Raw genomic sequence first — 7,808 nt, 5'->3', positions numbered from 1 at the left:
ATAAAAAATATGTAGGTTTAAATTTTCTTTTGGTTCCTATTTTTATTTAAAAATTGACACTAGGATTAGGTTAATTACATCAACAAAGCAAATCATTCTTATTAAGAATCTCAATTTTAATAAAAAGATCATTGATCTGTTTTGAGAAATTTAACGAAACTTATTGTAAAAGACCGAATTACATATGTTTCTCAAAAATCGAGACCAAATTGAGACTAAAAAGAATTGGAGGACCAACTTAACATTTTTAAACGAAAACATGAATAAAAAGAGTAATTAAACCAAATATTTATTAACATAATTTTTATTTTCCTTTTCATTGTCTTTTTAGTTTTTCACAAATTGTAATAATCTCTCACTCTCATATGTCTTCTTTTTGTTTTAAAGAAAAAAAGTTAGAGATAAACTCATTATATTTCTCATTTATCCTTTTTTTTCCCGTCTCTTGTCTTACTTGATAATGAAAACGTTATTTTTTTTACTTTCATGAGCTTTTTGTATATTCTTTTTTTTTATGAATATAGAAAAAAATAATAGTGTATTATGTATTAATAATAATGAATATATATATATATATATATATATATATATATATATATATATATATTTTTAATAATTATGTGTCTTAATTTTTTATTAGATTATGATCAATTATTTTTTGGTATTATTTACAAGAAAGGTATATTGATAAAGAATGAAAGAATAAATTAATCGTTTAAGAGTGATGAAAAAAAAAATTAATTATTGACTAAAACAAGATATATTCAACTTCACATATTTTAAAGCATTATACTAATGATAAAAAATGTTCAGTTAAAGAAATTATTTTTTGAAGCATTATACTAATAATTGAATCTAATGATCTCAAAATTATATTATTTTGGCCCCTCCTACGTTTTTGGTCAAGATCCGCCACTGCCCTCCTAGGTCCAAACCGACATGTACCAACCGGAAAGAGGCCAACTGAGGAGATAGCGGACTACATGGGTAAGGTGACGCTTATGCCTAACTTATCTTGTTTGTTCTCTGCAGAAACAAAAATTAAATTTGGTTTCAATTTGGAGAGGAACCAAATTGGTTTATGTTAACAAAATTTGGTACTAAATTGAACAAAGATAACAAATATAGGAACCAAATTGAATATAGAACATTGACTTTACACGTGATATGCTACTAGGTTGAACACATGGACATTTAAAAAAATAAAAATAAATTCAAAAAAAAAATCAAAAATAAAATTAGAAAAAAATAAAATTCAAAAAAATCACGAAGTAACATGTGACAGTCACGGTTCATGGTCGTGATTTAAACATCTACTATATATCTAAGAAAATGTTAGGATAGTGAAATTACTAAATTAGACACTCCCGTTCATTGACACGTGTTTTAGATTAGGGGTATTTTATTCATTTTGGTGTTGTATTATTTTTGGCGGTGCAGAGAGTTAAATGATGTGATGGGTTGTGACATTTGAAAATTCTTCTTCTGCAAGGCAAGTTATGTAACACCCCAGATGGATATTACTAGAAAAAAATTCATTTTTCATAAAATATACTTCAAGAAAATCAGTCTTTTAAATAAATTCCCAAGCGCGGGAAATTTCAAACTTGTCTCGCTATAATCCATTCGTATTGTCTCATCTTTATTACAAGTTCATAATGGATAAAACATCATAATGTCTATTACAAAAGGTAGGAAAGCATAGCATAAAGTGAATCCCCCATCAGTAGCCCCGCTCAGTTGCTAAGCATCAGCATGATCACCTGAAGTCACATCTGCTCCCACGTAACAAGTCACGTGATCATCGCCAAACACAAACACACAAACAAGCAAGGGTGAGCTGAGAAAGGAAAAATATACAGATAATAAGATAATAAGAATTGACCCTCATCCAATCTAACTTAGTCAATTTTAGTTTACTGACCTTTTTATAACCTTATACCCCAATCTCATAACCTATATGAGAAAGATCCATGCACCACCTTGGTCCTTAGGGATTATCATGCTCCCACGAGCTTGCCCGCTCGTGGTCCAACTCTACGGACCTCCCCGCCCGTAGTCCAACTCTACGAACCTGCCCGCTCGTAGTCCAACATGCGTGAACACCTACTATGAACCTCCCCGCTCATAGTAGCCTCAAGTGTGAGCACGGAACATACGAACCTCCCCGCTCGTATCCCCACACAAGAGTACAACAGATACGGACCTCCCCGCCCGCATCAATCACGCATCTCAATCTCCGTTACGAACCTCCCTGCTCGTAACTAATCCAGCATATCCCTAACCAGGCTTCTGAGAAAAGGAAAGAAAACGTCCATACGAATCCATCTGCAAAGGACCCCTGCCACTGCACTCCCGCCTGGCGCCTCTCCCGAGACCGCTAGGCGAAACCCGCTCCAGGCCGCCTAGCGGTGTCTTTCTACCGCCGGGCGCCTGTCCTCACCATCATCTCTGTTGCGTGACTTACCGCCTGGCGGGGCTTCTCCCACCACCGGGCGCCACACCAGTAAGGACACTCCCCTACTAGTTTATACACTTGCACAGAGTTTCATGCACATTCAACTATTAAATCTCACATCCAGATCACTAGCTACCAATGTTTACAATACTACAAATCATCAACTCATCCAACTCACAAGCATTCAATCCAAGTAAGCACTCAATCATGATCATTGGAAGTTAACGTACACAAATCAGTCCCCAACTTGCACATGCGGTACTATGACCCGAGTACCACTATCAACATTACTTCTTTTCTTTAAAAGGATACTACTCTTATATCATACATTCCCAACAGATAGTTTATAGCAATATTCCCACCCAAATAATTCACATACTCTATTTCCACTTAATATGACACTTTAGCCAATATCAATATATCATACATTTCATAAAAAAATACAACTGCATACTAGCATTCTGAACATGCATACGATGGTACCAAAACAGTTTTGCCAATATATTTATTCGATTATCTTGAGTCCGCATAATTTAGTTCATGCATTAACCCATCCCACTAGGTGACTCTTACACCACACCACAAGTACCCCCATTTTTATATTCAAAATCACCCCCCCCCCCCAACAGCCACACTAAAATCTGTGATTCTCTACTGCACACCCTAACCCACTGAGCACGCCAATCACCACTGGCCACTTAATACCGCCTGGCGGCACATAGGTTACCGTCGGGCAGCACATCAGAACCCTGAAAGTCCCAGATTTCCCGCATCTGCAGAAAAACCTATTACCCCTAAATTTCCAATTCAATTTCTCATCGCAGATTTAGCCACATGCATTGGTTTACGTAACACACAAAGATCATTTTACGCACTCTAATTGGGATTTTCAATAACGCATTACTACCCCCTCTACAATCCAAATTGAAGTCAACATACACCATAGTATTCATACACCCAATACACACTAGTCGGATTTTCATACACCCGTTAAATCAACATTCAAACACGTCAATGAAAGCATCATCAGCATTATATAATTACCACAGTTCGACCATATCACAGAAGCATCAAAACAGGCCAAAATATGCAGTTCCAATGCGCGCCGCCTGGCGGGTCCACCATGGCCGCCAGGCAGTTCATCACAGAACCCAGATAACACTATGAAATGTTGTGTCGCCTGGCGGAGCACTCTTAGCCGCCAGGCGGTTCTGGTAATTTTTCCAGAATTTACGAAATTCAACGCGAAAATGATAAAATGCAACTGTCAAGCCACAAAATCATTCCAGAATAGTAAAAATACGAATAACAGACATGAACAGCTCCCCTTACCTCTGATCCTTGCTCCAATTGAAATTTAATGAATTGTGCTTGTTGTCCAAGACCCCCTCTATATGTATCTTCTTCAATTCCTTCAACCCTCACTCACTCCCTCTAGAGCACGAAATTTCCCAATCTCTTCTCTGTTTTCCTTTGCTATCACTCACTCTCACTCTTGGCCTTCTCACACACTCCTTTCCCCCTCCCCAACTCAGCCCAATTTAATAAATTAAAAGAAAAACGAATTAAATTTATTTTTTTTTTAAGTTTTATAACCATTATTCTTGTTTAGTGCACCTAAACTAACACCCCTCTGTTTTCTCATGGAATTCCTATAGTTTTTCAGATTTTCCATCACCTGGCAAAAACAAAAATATAGATAAAGTCCCTTTCCTTTAACCCAAGGTTCGAACCCATGACCTCCCAACTACCAAGTTCATGCACAACCACCAAACTAATTCATGTTCCTTGTCGATTTACTCATTCGTATGAACTTAAATCATGTTTTCACATTCACAATATAGTAGCAAAGTAAAACAAAACCTTAAATAAATCTACTGGCATGCTCGGAACTTGAACCCAAGTCCCTTCAACCTAATTAAGTGCTCTAAACCACTTAGGTTCACGTTGTTTCTTGTCTAGGATTTATCAAAGAACTCTCTTATGGTAGTCTCAACCCCTCATTTCTTATACTCTATTAATTATTAATTTTTATGAATTTCTTGGATCTCACAAGTTACCTCCGTCGTTCTCCAGCTTTCCTTCTTTTCTTTTCTCTTCCTCCTTCTTCTGTATTTCTTCATTTTCTTCTTCCTTCCTTTCTTAGTCGCGTAACAAAATTTGGTTACATTTGAAAATTCTTCCTCTGCAAGGCAAGTTACCTGCGTTGTTCTTCTCCAGGTTTCCTTCTTTTCTCTTCGTCCTTCTTCTGTATTTCTTCATCTTCTTCTTCTTTTCTTTGTTAGTTCCGTAAGTTAATATTGTTTAACTTCTGAACTACATTTTATGTGTTGATCTTTGCTGTTGATATTTTATTTTATTTTCTTAAAAGTTAAATATTTATTTTATTTACTGTTTTTTCTTCTTGATGCATCTTTCTTCTTCATCGTTTGTTTTTTTACTCCGTCATTGTTGTGTATTATGTTTTAAAACACTTTTATAGAAGTTTTTTTTTGTACTTGGTTATTATGCTGTATTATCTTTTGAAATACGTTATAGAAGTTTCGTTTTGTTTGAGATATTATTTGTTAATGTTTTTTTAAGATGTTGTGATGTTTTTGTTGAAAACAAATATTTTTTGTTATTTTCAGGACTTCTTTTTGTTAATTTTTTCAGTTGTATATGATTAGAACATATTGAACACTATTTTGTTTTGTTATTTTTGAAGATGATTCTTACCTTAATATTTTGTTTACTTAATTTTTCTTTTCTTTATTTGAGTTCGTTGTGTGGTCCGTTGAAACTTAAGACCTAACTTATTGTGACATATTAGATGGCAAAAAAATTTGATATGATCAAGGATATTGATGGAAAAGGGAGACGTTGAAACTTGCTGTTAGAATCGTAGATTTGTGGTATGTTGAGTCCTGGGAATCCAAACGAAGTATGGAAATGGTTCTGATGGATCAAAAGGTAATGTAAAGTACCATATTTTAGCCTATTGTAAATTTTACTTTATTCGATGACAACTATATTTAACCATATATGTTTTAATTTGTTTTTCAGGGTGATGTTATTGTTGCAATGATTAAGAAGGAAGATATGGGTGTTTGGGAAGAGAAGCTAAAAGAGGGTGAAAGTTACATAATGCATAACTTTAAACTCTTGAAGAACAGAGCTCAATATAGAGTTTGTGAGCATCCATTTAAGCTGTTGTTTATAGGAGCAACGTCTATACGAGCACAACCCATTGCAAGCATACCTAGAAAGCTTTGGAAGTTCAAAAGTATAAAGGATATCATTGATGGAAAGTATTGTTCTGATTTGTTGGTTGGTAAGTTTATTATTGTATCGTTATGTATGTGTCCTATATTTTGTTTTTTGTTAATCTATTAATTTTTTTGCATGTTAGATGTCATTGGTATGCTGGACAATGTAGAGGAGAAAGGCCATTCCAAAAATGTTGTGTTTGACCTCAAAGATTTGAGGTTTGTTTCATTATATTTGGTGTTTTATATTTGCAATAGTTTTATAATTATTTGATAACTATTTTTTGTGTTATTGTTGTTATCTCATTAATGCAGTGGTGCTATAATCTGTTGCACATTGTGGGATTCGTATTGTGAGAAATTATTGAGCTATTGGAGGACATGTAGTTAAACATCTAATGTTGCTATTATTCTTACTCAAGCTAAGATAAAGCCTGCTTCAGGTATGAATAACGTCAGTACTATATTCAGATTATCATTATTATTTAATCTAATTTAATTTGTTTGTATAGGTCCATGGCCAGTTTCACTGTCTAATTCTTGGAATGGTTCGAAACTGATCATAGGCGATGACATACCTGAGCTGATCAATTTTAAGAAGCAATTCGCAGAGTATGTTTATATGTTAGGCATGTATTTTTCATTATTTTATTTTTCATAAACACTAACAAATGTGTTGTGTGTAGAACCTGTGGCAGTGAAACTTTTGAGGAGGGGAGTCAATATAGTGGCTCTTCACAGATTAATCATGTTGATAGGTTTATGTATAAAACCGTTGTTAAAAGTGTTTCAGAGATTATGACTGTATTAGAGGTAGTTGTTATGTTTGTAATTTTCTTTTAAATCTATTTTGTTTTTGTTGATCATATTATTGACCTTTTTTGTATTCATATAGGAGATTTTCTGTGTTACTATTGCACGTACACTTAAATTTAACTTGGGAAATGATGGATGGAATTATCTGGTGTGTAACTTTTGTGCGAAAAGAACTCACGAAGTTGGTTCCTTTAAGTGTCTTAGTTGTGATGCTTTTAATGATTCTCCAAGAATCCGGTTAGTATATTTTTAATTTATATGTTATGCCTTATGTCATAGTGTTATTTGTAATATAAATTTTTGTAGATACAAGCTGGAAATTCAAGTGACTGATGGGAAAAAGGTGGCCAATTTCATGCTTTGGGACCAAGATTGCATGAATTTAATTGGTGTTTCTGCTGCTGATTTGAGAAAGAAAATGATCAAGGTAAAAGAAATGCAGTATGTTTTATAACTTAACTAATTTTACAAGAATCATTTTTGTAAACAAGTTACTAATAATTTATTTTCTTCTACTTGATTTACATTAGCATGGTGAAGACGATCCAAAGTGTTTTCCAGAGGATCTAGATGTTATTTTAGGATGTATTTGTGCTTTTAAGGTTAAGCTACAAGGAAAGAACCGACCTGCCTCAGTTATGAGAGTTTCTACTGACGTGGAAATTATTGATCACGTTAAAGCACTACTGGAACAGGAGGAGGTAGTATTGCAATATTTTGTATTCATAAGCTGAATTATCAATCATAGTCGTATTAGTAATTGATTTCTTTATACCACTTTACAGGCAAGCTTTGTTGGTGAATGTATTGTTAGTTGTTCATCTGATATAGTTCCTGATACTTCCAATTCCTCAGTAAGTATAGTTGAATTTGATTTTGTTTGTTATGACAACAATGATAGTTTTTGTTTTTAAATTGTAATTGCAAATGAATTATGCAGCCAATGGTTATTGGTAAATGTAGCAATGCCAGTCTTCTTGATGTACCAACTTCTAGCGGGACTTCTTTAGTAAGTATTTTAAATATGGTCATTTTGGTTGTGAGGTAAATTGTTTTACAATGTTTGACATGAATTATATATATGTTGGCAGGCAATTGAACTTGCTGAATGTATTGGTAATGCTGCATGTGACTTAACAGCTGATACGGATAGTTCATTGGTAAGGATTATTTTAATTCAGTTAGCATAATAATATAACTGATTCCTTGAATGTGTAACATGATTATGTTCATCATTGCAGATGTGCCTTTCTTCCACCGCTGATGATGAACCTGATATAGTTTTC

The 7,808-nt window shown here is 34.1% G+C and overlaps 1 long non-coding RNA gene across 1 annotated transcript; it reads left to right on the top strand.

The window, feature by feature from the left end:
* Window positions 1-7,342: 7,342 nt before the first annotated feature.
* Window positions 7,343-7,806, top strand: LOC114187294. The gene is made up of 4 exons (XR_003605221.1): window positions 7,343-7,376; window positions 7,463-7,531; window positions 7,614-7,682; window positions 7,764-7,806. It is a non-coding gene; the product is annotated as an uncharacterized LOC114187294 (long non-coding RNA).
* Window positions 7,807-7,808: the final 2 nt, after the last annotated feature.

This window comes from Vigna unguiculata, chromosome 6, assembly GCF_004118075.2.
Source record: "Vigna unguiculata cultivar IT97K-499-35 chromosome 6, ASM411807v1, whole genome shotgun sequence".
NCBI lineage: Eukaryota > Viridiplantae > Streptophyta > Magnoliopsida > Fabales > Fabaceae > Vigna > Vigna unguiculata.
This window is presented reverse-complemented; position numbering and strand designations above follow the sequence as displayed.